We start from the raw sequence: 25,068 nt of genomic DNA, 5'->3' as shown, positions 1-25,068 counted from the left end.
GTGTTTCAACACGGCTACGACCGTTGGCCTACAAACCATACGGTCACATTAATTATCACAGCGTCGACGTATGCACAGTAGGTTCCTGCCTACAAGTGGCTACGGCTGGTCCGTGGTCCGACAGCTCTGCACTCCAACCGACCAACTGAACAGAGTAGCGGTTGCCACGGCTCTACCGTGGCTCTTCGCCTCTGCATTCGAGAGACGGGGACGGGCTGGACCTCAGTCAGCAGACCTGAGAATGGTTTTCTGTGGACTTCCATTCTCTTGCACCAAGGCGAATGCCTGGACAGTTCCTATTATATGTCACGACTGCCAATCGCCTCTTCTTCCCCATACACCACAATCACCACTCCATATCTCTAGAGGACGTTCCCCTCGAAGAGGCTCGCCGTATCACTTCAGGGTATCGAATGAAATCCTTTGTAATTAGTATTGACTAGCAAATGTACCCGTGCTTCGCAACAGTATTCTACATTGTGTACGGATTTCTACGTAAATTACTGTACACGCAGTGAGTACAATTTTTTTAATTATATGTCTCTTAGAGTTATGCAAGAAGCACCACAGGGAGGTCCCCATAAGGTAATTCCGGTAGAGTTGCCGCACTTTTTATGTCTTTTGTTATATCTCGGTATATTTACTTTAAAAATGGTTGCAAATTCATCGAGCATAATTTGAAAACATGTACATTTGATCAGAGATGAACAAAATATTGGCAATTGAAAGTAAATGGGAGAAAGGAGGGAACAAAGGAATTGTTGCATCTGCGGCGTCTCTCCCTGGATCCCGGTATAAATGCCGACTTTGCTCGGGAGAGATGCCGCAAGTAAAATAATTAATGATAAAATCAAATTTAAGCCAATTTCTTCAACTTTAATATAACCGAACACTAGAACATACTACAAGACAATTATATCCACATAATATAATCATTCAATGGTAAAATAATCTATCCGATAATTCACAACATTAAATTAATCATATTTTAATTTCGATTTACTATAAATGTGCATGTGTAATGGATTCTTCACTGTGTTATATAAAACCCCACGGCACTTAACACCCTTGAAAGAGCTCTGGCCTGCACAGCGACCGCTGCTCAGCTCGAAGGCCTGCAGATTACGAGAGCCGTGTGGTCAGCACGACGCATCCTCCCGGCCGTTATTCTTGGCTTCCGAGACCGGGGCCGCAATGTCACCGTCAGATAGATTCTCAATTCCAATCAAGTAGGCTGAGTGGACCTCGAACCAGCCCTCAGGTCGAGAGAAAAATCCCTGACCTGGCCGGGAATCGAACCCGGGGCCTCCGGGTGAGAGGCAGGCACGCTATCCCTACACCACGGGGCCCTCGTGTTATATAAAGGAAACATCATAATCATAATGAATATAATTCTGTCCTGACACAGTAATTTGGAAACATGTCTAAGGCAGGATTTTTGAATCAAAAACTAATGTTTATCCTCTTACAAGTTTTTACAGATTGTTTCTTAAAACTTTTTTTCTCTAGCAATGTTGCTGCAACAGTCGTTATATGTAGAGCAAGATTCATGCAGTCACTGTTTGTAACTCAAACACTGGATACAGTCATCCTTTTTTTTAATATCATTTTGACTTCGGTGATTATTGAAGTAGGTATACCTGCTGGACCCAGAGAGCCTTTTTCCAGATTTCGTGACTGCATTCTAAGTTTCAGTGTTCGTTCCGGAATTCTGTAGTATCATTCTGCCTCCCTGATCAGTATTTCCTTGGCTTTCAGTCTTTTAACAACCTCTCTTAAATTGATGTCTTTTAACAGTGCCCTTACTTTTATGCTGAGCAGGCATGTCGCAAATTTTTATTGCTGAAAATAATATAATTTTATATAATAAAATAATGTTACCAATGAAATTAATAAAAATAGATTATGTATATTAAGAATCGTGAGACGATAAAATATTCGAATAAAATACCGGTACACTCTGAATAATATTGAATGTTTCCAGATCGCTTGTAGAATCTGATAGCAATGAGGCAACTCAGCCGGATTGTTGTGCGGCAACTCTCCCAACTAACAGGGAGAGACGCCGCACCCTCCTTTTTTCATACCTCAAGGCTATCATGGCCCAAAATTAGCTAACTCTCAACTACAGTTATGCTTCTGACGTCTACTGTACTAAAAACGTCTGATTTAAGCATTTGAAGCTAACTTAATATACAATAAATTAACACACGCAAAAACTTTGTCAGGAGGAAACATGAACTCGCCTCATGATATCGGCTATAATTGGCGTAATATACGAGCAAATTTCGTCACACTCGCAGACAGTAGTTCTTCCTTAGAAACTGAAAAACCACACATATTGCCATCTAGCTGTAACGATGGGAACCTTTAGCTACAGTGTTTGCGGCATCTCTACCGGGGCGGCATCTGTCCCGGATTTACCTTACGTTGTTCCCGATGTAAGGTGCGCGTTGGGGAATTTTGATGATAACAGCAATCCACGTTTCTTACTGCTATTCACAATCAAAGTCGGTAGTTTCTACTATAAAGAAAGGGTTACTTGCCTACCGCTATTCACAATCGAGTTGGGGAGTTTTTGTTGTAATGAAAGGCCCCTTTTCCCAATGCTAGTCACAGTCGAGTTGGGAAATTTAAATTATAATGGAAGCCACACTTGTCTACCGTCAGTTACAATCGAGAAAATATATACCAGCCGTTTCGCCGTCATGCTGGAACAGACAGCTAAACAGACAGACAAACAGACATGAAAGCTAAACACCACTGATATGGTCTTGAGTTGAACTAAATATCTGAAAAACTGGCAAAAGAAACGAAATTACAGACAATGGACTCCTTACAACTTTATTTATATAGATTACAGAGACTGGCTACACGCAGTCATACTTAGTCATAGTCATATTGTTAAAACCAAGAAGCAGACTGGTATAACTCAGTGAAAGTAACAAACTTGGTCTAGTCCATAGTAGAGGAAGCAATACACCGAATCTTACCCGAGCTAGATCTAGGCAGTGGCGGCCGGTCCTTAAGGGCACAGGGTCACATGCACTCCCAATACACTTTAATTTTTTATTTCTCAATACATTACACACAGTATACAGATTTAAAGCTAGTAACGAAAGTGGCTAGTTATTTTAAACTGAGAAAATTCGGGTTCGGAATAAAACGTAAAATCTTATACAGTATATCAGCTCCCGGTCACAACTCGCACGTCTATTTTAAACACTGTTAAGGCAAATGATTATTGTCTATTATAATAAAATTGCAATAGTAATAACAATTATTAATACGTCGTAGTTGATAAGTGAACAAATACACATGGACCTACATTTTCATTATAGACTGTTATACCGAGCCATATCCTAATATGCCTCAATTTATTTATTAGAACTCTGTGGCAGAATTTTATTTAACGCGTCATAAAGTCGCAGGGAATGAAGGCGGGAACCCTGGATGACCGTGCCATGAGAACCCCGTATTGATCCGGAAGGAACGGATTACTCTAGTTGGAACTGAGCCCCAAGCCGTGATTTCATTCATGGAGACCCTACTATAGCATCAAGCCCAACCGCTGTGACCTGGAGGGGATGAAATTTAAGCATGGAAATCCACAGAAGAATTGTCTCAGGTTGACAAGCCTCACTTTCCTACGACTGGAATCATCTGAATTTAAATCAATATACCCGCCACTGAACTAAATTCCACAGATCTAACTCGAGGCATAATTAAGAACAGAATTATCGTATGCCAGGAGTCGATAATATCATTTACTTATTTACTTGTGCTCAATTCAGAGTAGTGCGTATTTACAGGAGAGGCCGTTGTCATCTGTTGGGTTTACCTCGAGATGGGCATCTTTTTAAGGCTATAAAAGCTTGCTTGAAGAGGGAAGCTTTTTCAATCGAATTTAGTTGCTCGTTATGTACGTATGTCCTCAATCGAACTTATTCATTCGCTTATTGCGTTCAGTATCATATGCTCGCTCAGTGCATATCAGTCGCTCAGTCGTGTTACAGAAACGTATTTATTCTCAGCGCTTTGTGACCCTCACTAATCAGTAATCACTTGATTTTTATTCACTGTTATGAAACGCCAAGCGCGGCATGGCGTAATTTACAAACTTATTAGATAAACTTCTTTGTGAGCTTTGTGAGACTATTATTGAATCGCTGTGAGTTAGCTCACAAGAGCTAATAACGTTATCAAGTAGCATAAAACGTTTATAACGCGTTCGTGGATCGCGATGATAACGTGTGTGAACCGTGCAGATATAACCGCTGTGAAAGACTGATATCAACTCGGCTAGTTCCCGTAAATTAGTGACGCACAAATCAGGACTAAAATTTGCGCGTAGGCTATAGTCAATGGTAGTCTGTCATTGGGGTTGAGATCTTGTGTACGATCACGCCAAGCCGTGAAGCAGATATTCTGAAATATATATCACCATTCCAGACGATTCCAGGATCAAACAGACGCCAACCATGGTGTATCCAGGACTCGAGGCGAGGACCATCAATCCCGTGATGACTGCAGTTGCTATGGCCTAGACATGCATTGCATAACGGTCGTGTAATTCGTCACTGATGGAAAGATGGCTGCTAAGTTAAGTCCTTAAGTTCTATAAGCACGCAAAGTGAGATCCATACACTAGTATAGGGTTTCTCAAGTCGGTTAATTATTGGTTAAATGTTAGCCAGTGTGGCACTTGTTTTGCTCAGTTTTAGTAAGATCAAATACGTTCAGGGCTGCAATGCATGCTTAAGCCCCGAGCTAAGTGTTTATATTTTAATCAGGTGGGAACGTAGGGTACGATAGGTTAGTTATAGCTGTGTGCTTCTTTTGTTTTAGTAGTGTTTTATTCCCGTATGAGTTGATTTTGAATGTTTGGCAGACACTTCATAGTATCAAATGGGCTGCACGCATCGGGCGTCGCGAGGCTTAACAGAGTAGATTAGAGACAGCATTAGATCAGGATGTTTTGTATGCATGAAGCATGAATTTTTCAGCTGCGAATTGTACGGTAGAGTTATATTCACCGTTGAATACAGAGCAAGGTCTTCAAATTTGGCGGTAGGCAAGTTCAGCAATGTGAAGGGTATCGAACGAAGGATATATTATGTGAGTGGCTAGAATTGCCGTGAGATTTTGATGAGGCTGAAATAATGAGATAAAGGCGATCAAGCCATAGTGTTTACTGGGAACACTGATTTATATGTGTTAATAAGCCAGCCTGTGATTATGCACGTGAATGTATTAGCTGTGTCTTAATTTTGTCACAGTGAATTTGTGCCATGGTGCAGAGATAAGGAGACGGCGTGGTCCCGACAAATTGTTAGCTCCCGGGTAGAAATCCCCAAGTCAGCTGTACCCAGTGAGCCCAATATGGGTGAAAGTATATTTACGAGAGATCCCGTTAGTTCCACGAACTACTGTCTACCTGTCCCAATTATTTAAATATTTGTTGCTCTCCAGCTGATCTCCCATGCCATGTGGAGAAAGACGGTAGTGCTGTGTCTTGTTGAGACATAAATCATCGGAGCCTGAATATGTCGGAATCGAATCCTGACGCCTCTATCAATTTCAGTGCATATTTGTGTATATTTCATTTTGCAGGTGTGATTTTGTTTTCCTGTGTATTTATTGTTTTGTTTTGTGATGTTGTCCTTTATTGTGTAACGGGGATACATTAGCCCGTCGGCTAATTTGATGGAAGCAGGTTCTGCCCTGATTCTATGCTCATGGGTACGGACCCATATGATTAGAGTCTGTGCTATTTTGGAGGGGTGATTTAGGCGCAGTCCTGAACAAGTGTTTTCATATATTTGTGTCCGAGTATTCGGGATGTACATATGGTAGTTTTACCAATTAATAGTGTATCGAGTATTAGTTTCGCATCTAATGGACGGTTTTGGATCGAGCCTACGGGCAATGGACTTAAAGACTTAACGAAGCAGTAAAACAATCCAAACAATGTAACACATTCCAGTTTCCATGTAAATTTTTAATCGTAATTTTCGGGTCGTTACCCGTGTTTCTTATGTATAAACAATTGCTAAAATGCCAATTATGTATGTGTGCGTATCACTTTTTCTGATCCTATTTATGGCCGATTTTACGTTTATTTGATTTGTTATTGCATAGTATAAGCTCAATTCATGTTTTTATATTCATATGTCTATCGTACACGAATGCCTGCGTTCTTATTCACTAGTGTTATATGTACGTATTTCCTTTCCATATACTTTTAGTATATTTTGTAAGTAGAGATTTTTGTTGCCCACTTCCGGACGTTCCACGCGCTTTTACCCTGAGCTAGTCCGAATTTGAGACAGGATACGGTACAATACTTTTCAGCGTTCAGTCTGCAATAAACTTCACAATCCTCTATTTGTAACTAGCTCTGTGGCCTCGTTTAATTACATACCACTTCCCAATAAATTATTCAAAACTGAATCTAACGATTGTTGCCTTGATCTCCCTCTGATTCTCCAACCCTTCCTACTTCAGGGATAAGTGAAATTTTCTCTAAAAACGAGTGAATAAAGACGGATAATAAAATATAAATCAACTTTGTTATTTATACGTATGTGCAGTTTCTTTGTTAGAAAAATAACTTATTATTATAATTATTATTATTATTATTAATATTGATCATTTATGAAGACTTTATTTATCCTCAGGCATTTCATGGGCATAATCTCAGTTTTCTCGAAGGATATTAGTAATAATATCTTGGAGAAATCATCACACCAACTTAAACGAGAAAGAAACATGGTTAAGCAAAAGTTACAAAATGACAAATGCTCAATTTCTAACCTGGTCAACGAATAATAAGAAATTCCTGTCAATGTACACTAAGATATAACAATATAAACTGTGACTCTACCGCAAGTTACGCTTGTGAAACCATGTTCAAAATTAAAAACGAAAGAAAAACTGATCAGCTCCTCAAAATTTAAAGAAGAATCATCAGAACTTTCATAAATAAAAAAATACCAGTTCGAAGGAGTCTGTATAATCATTTCTAATAACATTTTCCATTGATAGATTGACTCAATCACCAGCAAAATGAAGAAGAAATGAATCTCGTATTCCTTTCACATCTTCCGACTGCCAGTTAATCGGCTTTTACAACATTTAGTTATAGAAATCTCGTAATGAAGATAGGAGGCCATTAGTATGAAGGTATTTACTGACTTTGTGCAGGTTTTATCCGCTTATATCCAAAGTAATGGGCAAACTGTTGGTCCGGTTACCATATAAAGCCCTCCCTTTGTTATTAAAGTTCAGTCCTCCATAAAAGAGGCGTATGTATTTTCGTTGAAACTATAATGGTTCTCTAGGAAATTCGGCTTTTGTGTGTTAAAACACGCGTTCCAGAGCACCCGCTGGCAGCGCTGTTCGGCTGGGTATTTGGGCGATTCCTGGCAAGTCGTGCTAATTCAGACTGGATCAGAGTGTGCGAAGGTTGCTGCTTAAAATTTACACGTTAACGAAGAGTACAAACAGAAGACAGTGTCATCGCCAACTCTCAGCCCGTCTACTAAGGAAACGTTCTGCTATACGAGTATAAATGAGCTTAATTTGATCTCATCTAACATGTTATTATGTGCTGTCGTAACATTTATATTCCAATGGTAGCTGGGAATTCCTTCAAAAACTTTGTGATGTTTGTCCTAAAATAAGGACCATTACTTTTCCAAGACGCATTGTTATACCGGTAGATACTGCACAGTGTGTAATGTGGTGAAGTTGGATGGACGGATGTTCTAAGTAGGTACTTATTTCAAAATGTTCAATTAAATCCTGAATTCAGACGTACGACATGAAAGTTCAGGACGGAAAGGAAACAAGTTTATTGACTATGTCGCTCAAATAGGGGATTCGAATGTTTTCCTTCTAGTAAGATCTCGTCTGCTAAACATTGTTTAAACCGTGATTTAATGAGTTTTCCCGTTAAATGTAGGTTAAAATTGAAAATTATTCCATAAAATTTGATATAATGGAACTAATCTGCTTTTATTTGTCTTAAATTCACAACGTTTTTGTGAAAGGTTGTTTATAAAATTTCCAGTCAGTTAGCTTAGTTCCTCAATCAAGTCTCCTACATACGATGAACTTCAGCTGCCCAAGTAGGTAATAATAATAATTTCGTGTGGCTATTTCTAGCCGAGTGCAGCCCTTGTAAGGCAGACCATCCGATGAGGGTGGGTGGCATCTGCCATGTGTAAGTAACTGCGTGTTATTGTGGTGGAGGATAGTGTTATTTGTGGTGTGTGAGTTGCAGGGATGTTGGGGACAGTACAAACACCCAGCCCCCGAGTCACTGGAATTAACCAATGAAGGTTAAAATCCCCGACCCGGCCAGGAATCGAACCCGGGGCCCCCTGAACAGAAGGCCAACACGCTGACCATTCAACCAACGAATCGGACAGTGGGTAATCATAATAGCATTTATCGTGCTATAGAGGTTCAGAAAGAGCTCCTGGGTTCAAGTCTCGAAGCTGACAAACACTTTCAACTTTACATGTGTCTGTTAGGTTATCAGCCCAGAGGTTGGTTGGATCCGCAAATAGCACCACCAATGGTTATGCGGTTATAAGGAAACCGCAAAAACCAATGGGAGCACCAAAATGAGGCGTACTAGGCAAGATGAGGAGTGAGGTAGTTTGCCATTGCTTTCCCCACTGGGCCAGAAAGTGCTACTGTAGGACAACTAACCCTACGAACAACACCTTTTATAACACCCACACGCACTATTCGTGCTCTGGATGTCATTACTTAGCACCACCCATACCCTACCATCTTTGGATGAGACTGGGACTTCGGTGGAAGCTACAATTTACTCTGGCCTGTGCCAAGTGATGGATGAAAAAAGTACTGCATCCATCAAGAAATGACATGTACTGAAAGAAAAATTGCTGGTATTTTTGTGATGTGTGACTTGTGTCGTCACTGTTATTGTAACGGTTCTCAGCTATTAACACGGAAGAGTCTCGTCTACCGTCACTGGCTCTCCTTGTTAGGATTCTCAGGGTGCTATACATTTGCCGCTGTTCTATAAACTCGTCTCCTGATGACGGTGATTAAACGGTGATAGAATTTGAAGCAGGCAAACAGAATTCAATGAAGAACATTACGTGAGGATAATTGGATACTTTGTCTGACAAAGGAGAGTGGATGGAGGCATACTGGGAACGTCACAGGTTACAAATCCTCGGTGACGAACTAGAGAGCCATTATTCTGGGGCGCACCTCCACGTTTTTCGTAAAGGAATGGGAGAAGGCTTGATGTAAGTATACTCTCCGAAATGGTCTTTTCACATTCCTTTTTATTAATATCATGTCAAATTTTATTACGTTATGAACAATGCATCACGAAATTTATGACTCCTTCTTCTACCATTTTTCCCCACCTGTGGGGTCGCGGGTGTGAACTCTGTCGTATATGTAGACTTGGCCCTGTAGTACGACCGGAATCCAACCCTTTATGGAGGGATGTAATCACAATTGCCGGTTTCTGTGGTGTGTTGTCTGAATATGGAGAGGAAACTGTTGGGACAAACACAAACACCCAGTCCCCAAGCCAGAAGAATTAATCAGACACGATTAAAATCCCGGCCCGGCCGGGAATCGAACCTGGCACCCTCTAAAACGAAGGCCTCAACGCTGACCATTCAGCCAAGGAGTGGGACAAAAATTTACGAATATTATTCTTTCCCTGAGACTCCGAGTTCAATTTATGACTTGACCAGGAATTTAAAAAATCTAAATTAGAGAGTTACCACGGTAGTTACTGTACTCAAAGTCATCACTGCAACAGAAAATCTGCTTGAGTTAAGGAGCTTCGACTCCGGTCGCAAAACCCATGTGATAAGATCAACAGACACGTTACTCTGATATGCAGTCAACCCAATATTATTTTACTGGTTATTAGTCGTGTTGTCAGATCAAAGAACGTTCAAAGGATGCAATTACACATATGACGTTAAATTAAGAACCGCCTTTGCCCCCAGGAATTAACCTGGTACTCATTTTTGGTGTAGGCTGAATTTCAAAGTACCATCCCGTCATTTGCCTGGAGGAGAAGTGGGAAACCATGGAAAACCACTTCGGGGATGGCTGATTGTTATATACCATGTACATTTTATTTTTCTATTCATAGTCACACTTATTGATATTTATGATATGAATATGCATCCCTCCATACAGGGTTGGCGTCGGGAAACGCATCCGGACGTAAAACTGTCCCAAATCAAATTTAATTGCTGGCCTTATTGAACTGGGAACAATGTCAGGAAGAGGAATAAGAATTTAAAATGGACATTAACCTTTTTCACACTAATTTATTTCGAGGGTTGTGGAGGTACTCTTTCTTGATTTTCTTTCTCATATTACAAGTTGCTTTACGTCATACCGACACAGACAGGTATTATGGCGATGATGGGATAGGAAAGGGTTAGGAGCTGGAAGAAAGCAGCCATGGTCTTAATTAAGGTACAGCCCCAGTATTTTCACGCCGTGAAAATGGGAAACCACGGGAAACCTTCTTCAAGGCTGCCGACAGTGGGGTTCGAGCGGACTATCTCCCGAAAACTTTGTACTGTCTTCTATAAAAAGACACTAATGTTTGCTTCAATCAATCAATCAATCAATCAATCAATCAATCAATCAATCAATCAATCAATCAATCAATCAATCAATCAATCAATCAATCAATCAATCAATCAATCAATCAATCAATCAATCAATCAATCAATCAATCAATCAATCAATCAATCAATCAATCAATCAATCAATACTGATTTAATTTAGGGCTCTCACCCACGTGGCACATTCCCTTGCAGGTTTTTCTTAGATGATTTCAAAGAATTTCTTTCATCGAAACTCCCTTGGTAAATTACTGTATACTAATCCCTAATTCCTTTTCCCATAAAATTAATATTTTCACCAATTTGTCCTGTTGTATTCCAACTTTATCTTCACATTTTGATCTTTCTTACTTTCATAAACTTCATTCAAGCGCATTCATCTACTAATGTCATTCCAAACCATCTCTGGGCTAACAGTTCAGAACTTACAGCTTAATCGAGTAGCACGTCTACTTACTCCCGAAGTCTTTCCAGCCTAAAGCTGACAATAATTTCGTAACTCTACCCTTCTGTCGGAAATCACCCAGAATATGTTTCAGGTCTCGAATCAAGTAATCCTGGTGAGGGTCGCATGCGGTGGAACGTTATTCCAATTAGGGTCTTACTAGTAACTTACGCGCCCTCTCCATTATATTCTTACTACAACTTCTAAGTATACTCATTACCATATGAAGATGTTTGTAACCTTCGTTTACAACAACGTTTATGTGATTACTCCAATGAAGATCTTACTAACAGAGATGACCATGAGGTACATTCACGCCATCAACACAGTAATTAAAACTGGGTTGGGCCGTTTTCTCTTGCTGGAACTTACAGCCAAATATTCACCTCGTTTATCATTATACAGTTGTCTACTCTCCATTTAACAACATTGTAGAGATCTTTTTGGAATCCTCTAACGTATACCCAGGGCCCGAGTTTCAATGAAATGCCACCTGTTAACTGGTGCATCATACACAGGGTACAGCAAGGCAGTATTAGTGGATCTTTGTATTTCATAATACATGCATGATGTGATGTGATGTGATGTGATGTGATGTGATGTGATGTGATGTGATGTGATGTGATGTGATGTGATGTGATGTGATGTGATGTGATGTCATATATGGTATGGTTTGATGTGATGTGACATGATGTGATGTGATGTGATGTGATGTGATGTGATGTGATGTGATGTGATGTGATGTGATGTGATGTGATGTGATGTGATGTGATGTGATGTGATGTGCACAGGAATAAGCAGGATCGGGATTTTGATGGCCAAAGAAATGCCGAAGAAAACATAACATTACCTGGAAATCCTCAAACAATGAGTGATAAATGACCTAAACATATGAAGGAAAATATGTAATTTACATAAAATAATAATATAATTAATATAATGAAAGATCTTAAAAAGTATGTTATAGGCTTTACGTGCCATAAACTGCTTTTACGGTTTTAGGAGATGCCGAGGTGTCGGAAAGTAGTCGTGCAGGAATTCTTTTACGTTCCAGTAAATCTACCGACACGAGGCTGACGTATTTGAGCATCTTCTGATACCACAGGACTGAGCCAGGATAGACCCTGCCAAGTTGAGTTCAGAAGGCCAGAGCCTCAACCGTCTGAGCCACTCAGCCTGGCTGAAAGATCTTCATTGGAATAATGTTCAGTGATCACATACGCTCGATTGCAAATAAAAGTTACAGGCATCTCAATAATTATGGTTATGAGGGTATTTAAGGTTGTAGTAAAAATATCGTCCGTTCGTAGCATAAAGTTTATTACTTTTGGCTGCCGTCATCGGTGCCCCATGTTCGATTCCCGATACTGCCAGATATTTGAGAATGGGAGGATTTTAAGGATGGCAGGACTAGATGAATGGCAGGATGGCTTGTATGCGGTTCAAACGGCACATGCAGTTCACGTCCACTGAGGATATGCCTAAAAAGAGCTGCACCACCTCAGAACGAGGACACATCACATCACATCACATCACATCACATCACATCACATCACATCACATCACATCACATCACATCACATCACATCACATCACATCACATCACATCACATCACATCACATCACATCATACATGTATTATGAAATACAAAGATCCAATACTACTGCCTTGCTGAACCCTCTCCTAATCATTAATTACTCTAAACCTCAACGGGACTATTTGTGTTATAAAAGTAATACACATACTAAATTGCATTAACCGAGTTCGATAGATGCAGTCGCTTATGTGCGGTCAGTGTCCAGTATTCGGGAGATAGTGGCTTCGGACCCCACTGTCGGCAGCTCTGAAGATGGTTTTCCGTGGTTCCTCATTTTCACATCAGGCAAATGCTGGGGCTGTATATCACTTAAGGCCACGGCCCCTTCCTTGCTATTTCTATCCCTTTCCAGTCCTATCGTGCCATAAGACCTATCTGTGTCGGTGCGACGTAAAGAAATTTGCAAAAAACAAAGCACTAACAATTTAGAAAAAAAAGGTTTTTGCTATCATTCGCTTTTTGAAAAGGGCAAAGAAAGTTTTCACAAATAAATAAAAATGGCACCTTTGTTTATGTCGTGATTGTTATCGTAATGATCATTAACAATTTCACATACATTGCCGCCAATGTTACAAGGCAGAAAAGCAATACAGTACTTAAAGTCCAGTTACAATCTCGGTCTGAGCTACTTACGGTTTATTGGTTGAGTTGCCATCATAATTCATTTTTATGTTAGGATGGCTGAGATGTTGAACAAGGCATCTTAAAATCTGTTTGTTTTGCCGCTCACGGTTATAGCGTGGATCCTACCATGTACGGAGACGTGAAGGTCAAGTTGGCCGATTGTATAGTATCTCATTACAAGATGCAGCAGTACTCGCCCAAACACCTTCAAATATGGGCATCGTGAAGATAAATATACGCATAAGGGGGTCAAAAGATCATTCCTTACTATTACAATCGTAATTTGAATTATATTTAACTAGCTCATGTACCTGTACTTCACTATGGAATTCTACATTGTAAACGGAATTCTACGTAAAATACTATACACGTTGTGAGTGAGATTTTATTAGGTAGCATTGCTTTTAGCTTCGCCAGAGAAACACAATTTTTTTGAGGATTTGTTGTTTCTCATGTAACGCCCAGTTTGGAGAGTTTTCATTATAATGATAGGCCCCATTTCCTACTGCGAGTCAGTGTTGAGTTTGGGAGTTTAGATTACAAAGGCATGCCTCCTTGCCTACTTCCAGACACAATAGATTTGGAGAGTTTCCATTACAAAGGCAGGCTCCCTTGCAGTACAATTCGAGTTGGAGAGTTTTCTTTATAATGGCAGGCGTCCGTTTCCTATTGCCAGTCACATTCGAGGCGTATTTTTAATACAGTTTATTAGCCTCTAGATCCTTGACAAACCAAACAGCCATCTGGATATTACGAGATACACACATGTTATACATTACAATTCAATGAAACAAATTTGAACATGTACTGAATTGTACATATTAAGCTTTCTGTCTATAAATCATATGTGCATGAATACGAAATTTATATTAACTTTCGATGAGATCAAAATTAGATTTTTATAACGTTTTAGCACAATACATTTCAAGGAGACCCGATTGTATATTCATATATTTTTACACTTTTCCTTTCTATGTTTTACAAATATACGTAAAACCACTATAAACTGCCTTTCTATATGCTCCAAATAATATATATCTATAGCAATGTTTACACAATGCATTTTAAGAAGTCGCAAATATATTCCGCCAATGTTTACATTTTGCATTTTAATGAGGCTCTGTTGAACGTCCGATTTGAACTCCTACATTTCAATGTAGTACCAGTATTTTTATTATTATACAATACATTTCATTGTTACAAATAAATGTATTATTTACCAATTATATCATCTTTACATGTTATGTTGTACTGAATCTCCTGTCTGATAACAACTATATCACCTTTAACATTTCTATCATGCGCAAATGTACCCTCTACGATGTCCACGCATTACTTTTCAATGTGGTCGAATCGGGCATTTGCCATTATGAAGGCAGACACCCTTGCCTACTGCCGTTCAAATTATGTTCAAGGTGGTTGTTGAAGTCACAATCGAGTTCGAAGGTTTTCACTATAATGGCAGGCCCCTTTTGCTTCTGGCAGTCACAATCGAGTTGGGGTATTTTCATTATAATGGTAGCCCCGCTTGGTTGTTGGGTAGCATGACTGTCCTCGTCCAACGACCTTCTATCCTGAGCCAGCTGCTTGATTAGTTGATATGGACGTCGTCCTTTAATGCCATGGAGGAACCCTGCTCTTGGTCGTCCTCTTCTGGTCTTTCCTTCCAGTTTCCCTTCAAGCAGTGTGGTGCACCATGATGAATGCCGGAGTAAATGAACTATCCAACTACATCTTCTTTTCGCGATCATTTTCTCTAGACTGATGGTTTCTTCAGCTCTCTTGGGAACTTCTTCATTTGTTAGCTTGTGAGTCCAGAGAATTCGTAACATTCGACGCCAGCACCACATTTCAAATGCATTTATTCTCTTCTTATCAGCCTTTAACAGAGTCCAGGTTTCAGAGCCATAGGTCGCAATGCTCCAAATGAAGCTTTTTCCTTATCCAGTAGAGCTTGTAGTATTTCACCTGGAATTGAGTACTCCAGGAGCTTTCCTTTGTTTTGGCTCATTCAAAGCTTTATCAAATTCCTCTCTAAGTATACATGGTCTCAGATCATCTTGTGATATTTCAATTTTGTTCGGAAAACAGTTTCAGAGTTAATGAATATTTTGGTTTTCAGAGTTTTATCCCCGTTCCATCCCCTTAGATGCGGATTTTTTGAAATCCTTCCTCAGTGGACGCCTACGTTGAAATGGCAATATAATCCCAAAATTTAATTTCATGATGTAGAGTAGCTTTGTCTGTTGTTGATATAGAATCATTTGGAACATTGGCTTTTACTGATAAGTATCATAATAAAAATATTTCAAATCCCTATTTCACTTCTTTTCCCTTTAAGTGGATTTTCTGAATACAAAAAAATGCGTGTTACTTTATTTTTAATGGAAACTCAAAATACCAGTTTTCATGTGTCTAACATCTTAGATAATAGTATCCTCGCAGAAAGGTATTCAACCTGTTTTCCAGTCTATTCCACACTTCCGCCCCCAACCCAGATTGATTTAAAAAACAAAAAAAAATGTTTGTTTATTTATTTTTAAAGGAAATTCCAATTACTAATTTTCACGTCTGTAACATCTTCAGTTTGTGAAATATAAGTATCCTCTTATAAAGAATTCAAATCATTTTTCACCCACCCCCACGAATACGTATTTATTTTAAAATGTGATCCTAAATACCACTTTTCACTCCTGTAATCTTCAGTTTTTGAGCTATCATTATCCTAATAAAAATTATTCAACTCCCTTTTCAGTCCTTTTACCACTTAAGTGATTTTTCAAAAAACAAAAAATGTTTCTTTATTTATAAAGGATATTCCAAATACCAATTTTCACGTGTGTAGTAAAACAGAAAAGCACATGGACCGGATGGCATATCTGTAGAAATATTAAAATTTCTTCAAGAAGACCGATCACTAGATATCCTAATGGAGCTATTCAATCTAGTATACGCCGTTGGATCAATCCATTATGACGGGTTGGCAACAAATTTTATCTCTATTCCAAAGAAAACAAAGGATAAATCTCTTGGAGATTACAGTATCATAAACCTAATGAGCCGTGTCCTCAAAATCACCTAGAAGTAATACATGGAAGAATATAAAGCAAATATGAATCCTACATAGGTTTTCGTAATGGATTTGGCACCATAGAGGTATTGCTGGGGATGCGGGTTTGGCAGCAAGATGCATAGATATGTCTGTAGAGGTATATGCTTGTTTTGCTCATTATGATAAAGCGTTGAACGATGTGAAACATGAAACATTGCTGCATATTCGACATGATATTGGCGTGGATGGTAGAGATATACGAATTATTGCCAACTTGTATTGGGATCAGACCACATCTGTTAAGGTTGAAGGCACAGATATCTGTGATATTGAAATAGAGCAAGGAGTGAGCCAAGGCTGTGTTCTATCTCCACTCCTGTTCAATATTTACTCTGGAAGGGTATTTTCTGAAGCACTGGAAGAAAAAAAGGAGGGCATAGTTGTTAATGGGATCACAATAAATAATCTGCGATATGCACATGAGCCTGTTCTGCATGCCACAAGTGCTGAAGCTCTGCGGATATTGCTAAACTGTGTGGCTGAACACAGTACTTAAACAGGTCTACAAGTTTAAATACAAAAAATACCGTGGTAATGGTCATATGCAAACATATCATTCAACCTGTTAACGTGACAGTAGCTGGCATATCACTGGAGCAAGTCCAACGCTTTAAGTATCTCGACAGCGTACTTGATCACAGCTGCAAAACTGCTGTTGAAGTTAGGTCCCGGTTTGAACAGGCAAGGACTGCATTCAAAAGAATGAGCAAACTCCTCTGTAACAGGGACTTTAAGACCAATCTCCTTTTCCGTTTTCTTCGGTGTTATGTATTTTCTGTCTTATGTTGTGGGGCTGAGACTTGGTCTCTAACAGAGAACACCAACCAAAATACTTCGATCTTTTGAGATGTGCTACCGACGCCCGATCAGAATATCATGGGTTGACAGAATACGTAACACTGAAGTACTCCAACGCCTGAACAAAGAGTAGAGGTCATACACAGCATCAGAAAGAAGAAACTTGAGTACATTGGCCATATTGAGCCGTATCCTGCCGGCCCATATGAAATATTTAGAGTATTATTTGACAATATATATATACATTTTATTCATACAAGTCACAGTCATAAATGGTAGAGTATTGAATCTCGGATAGCTGAGACCGGATGTCTATGGAGACATCATGTCGCTGGACGTTGCTTAACACTTCCTTCTGACCGTGAGAATAGTTTCGCGTAACCAAGCGTTGGCAAGTTTCGGCACGTGTACTGTATGATGACCAAGCATTATATTCAGCCAATAAGAACGTGAGGATTTGGCAAGTATGGAGGCTACATCGCGCCAAGTCTCAATTCCAGGTTGACCAACGTGTACAGTTGCTTGTGTTAATTTCTGTCATTCAACGGAATTCCACAGGTCTAGAAGTGGAATATAATCAGAAATACAATATTATAATTAGAGGAAGAGATTTGCTATCGTTTGAACTGTTTTTCATAAATGTATTATAATTAATATAGTGTCATCATACATAGCAAGCTTTCTGATTGATGGTTTGTTTAGACAACCGGGAACCCCAGAGTTGAAACGGCGTTACCGAAGCTTCCTCAGTACCCGAGCTCTGGAGAGCGTCATTATGTCTGGATAGTGTGGAGAGTGTGGAAGTGTTATTGTGATCGTGAATATTGAAATGTTATATTAGTAACAGTATTTGATTCTAAATAACTGTTTCAATCGTGCAGCTGGAAGATATAACTGTTCCAGAGTATATGGAAAATTATATTATTGCAAAGTTTGTTTTTCAATCCATATAAACGGTGTTAACTGACCGCAGTATAGCGAGTGCAAGGGAGACGTGCTATTGTCTCACACTTTCGCGACGGGCGCGTTCACGAGGAACTTTCGTAGCGTACCGTGTGCTGCTCTTGAAACTGTGTATATATACCCTTAAAGTTGAAGTTTTCATTATTAAGGTATCAGTGTGTTTGGCTGATCCTGTAAAAAAAAGAAGGGTTGTTCGGCTCGTGGTATTGAGTGGCGAAGATATTGTTAACCAAAGCCTTCTGTGTTCCAGTTGTAATAACTTTTCATCAAGAAGATGGCTATGCATGTAGAAGAAGGAAGTGCATTCCCACGTGTTGATGGTGTTACCAACATGGTGTAAATCCCTTACGCAGCGGGGATGTGAACTGTTACCTTGTATCCTGAGAGTCGCCAAGAATCAGATAAGACGCATGTGTTATTTATGGAATGCTATATGAATTATGTTAAGGTACTAGGGCAGTGTAGATACGATTTTTAATTTCATGTAAAGTAAGCCTGACGGCATGTGTTTGATTCATTTTGTTATTATGATATATTCGGATATGAGAATAATTCATGTTTATTTCATTTTTATTTTGATTTATGATTAGATAATTGGAATAACGAGGGATTTGATAGGATTAGTTTGTTGTTCATTTATGCATGTTTATATAGTGTAGGATATTCCGAGTTTTCCTTATATATAAATGCTAGGAGGACTAGATTGATTGGTTCATCTAAGTACAACGTTAAATACGTATTACTTCATTTTATTTCAGTTATTCAGAGAGACAGGTATAGCTAATTTGCATGACGCATGGTATTTTATAAGCTGTCTGAAGGAGCTGCATAACGACGTCGTAAGAATAAGATCTTTGATATTAAGTTGGAATCTGTTTTTGCCTAATGATTTGCACAGGAAACGAACCGGGTCTCATAATGTAGAAGGCCAATGTGATTCATAAGAAATATGAGATATAAGATTGCATGCTGAATTATAATGTGTTGGTGCAGGCCGATTGTGTATCTGACATGCGAGAGAATAATGTGCAGTGGATATGTACCTGCCAATTGTCTTCTGAGTGTATATTGTGATCAGAATAGATAGTATTAATTCCAGACTAATGAGTCTGATGTTGTTAAATGGTAAAAGCATGCTAAGAAAGAATGATTATACGTGAGTTTCCGTATAGCCGGCGAAAGACGTTATCTCATGGCAAGCTGATTACTGGCCGTGTTTTATTAGAAGGCGCTAATGAGACGGTATTTCCTGTGACAGTCTTGGGAGACAGAATCCAAACTTTAGCACAGTGTTGAGTTCAACATTCCTTTCAGCTCGCAGTCTACCCGGAAATACATGACGGATGACCGCGCTGTTGAGCGCTCAAATGCAGCAGAAGGAGGCAATGTTGCCCATTGCTTTCTTCATGATATTGAGGGTTATTTATATGTTTTCACCTTACAGGATGATGTTTTACATTGTTATATGGTGTTTGAATACCTTGCCTCGTTGTTTTAAGGGGGAACAGCCCGCGTGCTGAATTATTGATGGTTAATCTAGTTCTGACTAGATTTCTTTGTGGTGAACCGCGATTCACGTAGAATCTGTGTAGTATTTTAGGTTTTCACTCGTTACCCGATGTATATAGATGTGTTTAGTTTTGATTATCTGGTTTGTTGTAAATATAGTATAGGAAATGCCCCTAGTATTTTGCATAATTCACATAACATACCATCGCGTCTTAATTTTTATTTCTTTTCATCTTAACCTTTCTTCATAATGTAACCTTTCTTTAACCGTAGAGTTTTGGCGACTCTCAGTTCAAATTAACTTCGTATCGTTGTGATGCGTTAAAGTGTAACTCCATGCGGAAACAGTACATATCAGTGTATGCGTACACTTGTTACCATACAATATAAACAATGGACTATAAGAAGAAGCTCAGTTCTGAAAGGATATAAGTACTCGTTGCTGAGCTTGAATTTTTATTTCAATTTTGTTTCCTTAAACAGTTAACGTTGTAAATGTCTCTTTTTTCCCTTTATTTTTGAGTTTTGTTATGATATTTTAACTTTTGTGTTCATCAGTTTTCAAGTAGAATGATTTGGGGATGTTTATAAATAAATTCATCTTACCCCATATGATTGTTTCTCATTCGTGTTATACCTCCATTTCCTGTCATTTATTTATGTTTAAGAGTAGAACTTCGACTTTTATCCTGACCCAACCGACAACCAACCCACTCTCTGACCAACCCTGAGTTAGTCGGATGTTCAAACAGGAATGGAGGCATCGTCCTAGAGGGCATTTACCCTTGGGTACGGTACAATATCATTCGGAATGATAAATATAGACTCCTTCAGCTTATCTCACAAAGTAAAATTTAAAGAAGGGGAAATAGAGAAGAAAAGGGAATGTCTTGGCTACGGAATCTACGAGAATTATATGAGCTCAGTGCTCCAATCTTTTCCAAGTTGATACGAACAAGAACCAGATCGTCCTCATGACAGCCGACGAGAAGAAGGAGAGCATCTTCAGTTTCAGGAGATATAAGTATACTCATAAAAATAATTCAACTCAATTTTTATCCCCCCTTAAGTTGACTATCCCCCAAAAAGTCCGTATTTCTATATCTTTAAAGGAGGTTCCAAATACAAATTTTCACGCCCGCAGCATCTTCAGATTTTGAGATTTAAGTATCGTCATACATAGAATTCAACTCATTTTTCAATTCTTTCACCCCTCCCCTAGGAGGATTTTCAGAAAACAAAAAAAATGTGTTCTTTATTTTTAAGGGAGATTCCAAATACAAACTTTCACGCGCGTAACATTTTCAGTTTTTGAGATATCAGTGACCTAATGAAAATCATTCAACTCCTTTTGCACTTCTTTTACCCCCACCCCAAGTGTTTTTTTCTAAAAAGAAAAAATACGCGTTTCTTTATTTGAAAAGATTAATAAAACCAATTTTCATGTCTGTAACATGTTAAGTTTTGGATATATTCTGTAGATATGATCAATTTAAAAATTCAACCCCTTTTTCACTTCCCCTTAAGTGGATTTCCCGAAAACAAATTATGCGTGATTCTTTACCTTTACAGGAGATTTCATATACCAGTCTTCATGTCTGTAACAGCTTATGTTTTGATATGTACTGTAGAAATACTCATTTTAAAAATTCGCCCCCTTTGTCACTTCTGATAACTCCCCAATTCAGTGGATTTTCCAAAACAAAAAATTACTTATTTCTTTATTTTTAAAGGAGATTCCAAATACCAATTTGTACGTCTGTACATTTTAAATGTTTGATATATATGTGTACTTATTTAAATAATCACCCCCTTTCTACCCGTTTAGCGAGGGAATATCCAAAAATCCTCCCTTAGTGAGCACTTGCAATGTAACATAAACGTCTTCCCAAAATTTTATTTCTTTATGTCCAGTAGTTTCGGCTCGGTGATGATGAATCAGTCAATCAGTCAGTCAGAACGTGCTACTTTATGTTATCAAACAGTAATTAAAGTCATTGATTGCATGCTCATACCATTTTCTCTCGCATTCAGGGGGTATTTGGTAAGGCTCAGTCAACAGGATACTAATTTTGTAATCATTATATACAGTACATTACCCGAGATAGAAAGTTTTTAGTTCTACCGTAAATTATGAATTATAAATTCATATTATTACTCTAAATTGAGGGATATTATTGTGCCTCTGGAGCTAATTTAACGGCACTTTCGGCATTATTGTCAGCCTCTCTGGTGTAGGGGTTAGTGCGATTATCTGCCGTCCCCGGAGGCTTGGGTTTGATTCCCGGCTTTGCCATGAAATTTGAAATGTGGTACGAGGGATGGAACGAGGTCCACCCAGCCTCGGAAGGTTAACTGAGTGGAGTGGACTTCGATTCCCGCTTCAGACATCCTCGAAGTGTTCTTCCGTGGTTTTCCACTTCTCCTCCAGGCAAATGCCGGGATGGTACCTAATTTAAAAGCACGGCCGCTTCCTTAGCTCTTCCTTATCTATCCCTTCCGATCTTCCCATCACCCCCACAAGTCCCCTGTTCAGCATAGCAGTTGAGGCCGTCTGAGCGAGGTACTGGTCCTTCTTTCGAGTTGTATTCCCCGACCCAAAGTCTCACGAGGACACTGCTCTTGAGGGAGTAGAGGTGAGAACCCTTGCTGAGTCCGAGGAAAAAACGAACCCTGGAGGGTAAACAGATGAAGAAATATATTATCACAGTATCACTATTATTTCATTCATTCAACTTCGCTAATCGGCCAACTAGGGACCACGATAAGCCTCACTTTACATTCTGGCATTTGTTCGTCTTTCGCTTGATCCACAACGTCTTCATTATTATTATTATTATTATTATGATTATTATTATTATTATTATTAATTTGTTATTATGTTTCAATTGGCTTCCAAGCGTGGGGCTAATGAATTCTTTAGTAATATAGAAAAGTTACAATTGACATCCAACAGAGTTACAAGTATATTTGTAATGTAATTCTCTCCACATTTTGTGGCGTTAAGAAGAGCACTTGACTGTAAAACCAAGCTAAATCCACCTTAGAGACAGAGATCCCACTCGTCACCCCACTAAATTTTGATAAAAGTGGCGGTGAAAGAAAATTCATTTATTAATATACTAATTAATTACATACTATACTATGCCTATAACATGATTTTTATGTTAAATTCAGGCTCAGGTTCAGGAAGACATTATGAAGTCACCCTCTCCCGTCGTACGATTGTCTACTAGGGAAAATTCTCTCCATATATAAATCCGAAACTTCGGATGTTTTACATGATATTATATGCGATAAAACATAGTGTTTCGTTATTATATTAGTCAGATATGTAGGCTGAATATACAGTATTCGGAAACAAATCTTTTTCAAAGTTGCCACTATTTTCCGAAAGGTAAGTAAAGGTAAGTAAAAAAACCGTCACCCAAACCATGTTAATTTTTTTTCAGAAGTTGTACATTTCAGACAATACCAATAGAACTGTTATTGGTAAGCCTAATATTGAAATATAAATCGTAAATAAACTTTAAAATTTCTTTGTGCTATTCCATATCAGTTTCAGGAATATTTAAATGTTACACTATATTTTCTCTTGTTTTCTGGTTACCTTTTCGTGTTTGTTGTGGAGATGTGATAATGAATAGTAAATGCTATCTTGAAAAGCTGTGAAGTCTAGCTTTGTTCGGGATAACGGTTTAGCAAGTTCATAATATTCTGGGATACCCTGCATTAGGTGACACGCTTTCCGATAAAAAGGACGTTTATTAGTATGAACCTTCAGCTTATGCATTACAGTGTGTGAACTGTAAGTCAAATGAACCATTTTAAGCCAGTACATTAATATATTTCCCCATATCCAGATGACTTCTTTTCTAAACTAGTTATAGAGAGATGTGGTAAGTATTCTTTTATATAAGATACAGTAGTGTAAAGCTAAAGCTTTTTATTTGTGCTAGTTGATTAATATATCACGCTATCACCTCAAAAGTTTTCGGGGACGCAATGATGGGAACGGGCTAAAATTGGGAAGGTAACGGCCTACAGCCTCAGCATTTGTCAGGTGGGAAATCACGGAAAAGCCAACTTAAGTTTGGCAGACGGTTGGATTCGAATCCACCGTCCTCCGAGTGCAAGCTCGGAGCTACGCTAGCGAACCACGTAGCCAACTTGCTCTACAAGTTTGAAAACTTCAAAAGGTAAATATTCATGAAAATTCATCCTCATTTCTTTCTTAAACATACAGTGGATATTGCTCCTAGTTAACGGCAACATGGTCCATCATTACAATGTTTATGTCTTCTGTTCTTAACAAGTATTTTACGAACGTGCTGTACAAATAATTTAAGAAACTCAGTGTACAATTTCCAGAGAAAGAAGAGATCTATTTTTAGCAAATGGATGCGTGTAAGAATGGACTCATCCATTAACATTCCCATCCCTGCCTTCTGACAGTTTTGTTGAGATTTATGATCGTCCTTGATGTACTCGTCGCGAACAAAGAGCAAGACATAAAACCCGTTAAGAAAACGAAATATCGAACCAAACAAACGCTGCTTCTTATTCTATGTGGGCTGCAGGTACCGTTCGTCTGCTGTCTTTCCCTGTACGTTCCTTATATGCCTTGTTATTGGAACAATATAAACGTTTGTTTTTACTTCTTGTGGGCCTTAAAATAATTGAGAGGCAGTTCCCGTTACATGCGAGCCAACCCAGGCGATCAGAATTACAGATTCGGATTTCTTTTCAGTTTTACAGTCATAAAACTAGCGTCAATGGTAATGATTCTGATAAAATAAAAATTCCGATTATAATTTTCTTTTTACTGTGACATGGTCAGAATGTGACTATATCCGGTCATTATTTTACATTTCCTGCTGCTTTCAGGGCTGTACAAATGTAAGTGAGGCTAGCTGGAATTTTCCAGGCGTCTGTTTGCCTTCGGAAGCCAGAACAATGTTTCAGTACCGTGGTCACTGAGGAGAAATATTTGACGAATTAATTATGAGTACAACACTCCTCTCTCCTAAGCAGCATGGCGATCAACTGTGGAGTGATTATTCATTTATCGTAATCATTAATAATCATTACTATTCATAATAAAAGATACTTAGAAGTATACTAATAAAGCACAGGATATACCATTCAGTGCTACCGACGCATGCACGCCATGGCACCTGGGCGACGTTTATGCAGCTTTCATGCAAGGGGGTTGAGAGCGGTTCCGAACCATTTAAGACGGGGATTCGTCAACTCAGGGAGGCAATCCTAACAGGAACTTTGGTCCTCCAGGATTGCTGGGCGTTGGCGTAGGGCTGAGAACCCAACCCGTTGAACAAACACGTCTCGAAATCCAAAGAAGAATTA

This window comes from Anabrus simplex, chromosome 1 (genome assembly GCF_040414725.1).
Source record: "Anabrus simplex isolate iqAnaSimp1 chromosome 1, ASM4041472v1, whole genome shotgun sequence".
NCBI classification, from domain to species: domain Eukaryota; kingdom Metazoa; phylum Arthropoda; class Insecta; order Orthoptera; family Tettigoniidae; genus Anabrus; species Anabrus simplex.
This window is presented reverse-complemented; position numbering follows the sequence as displayed.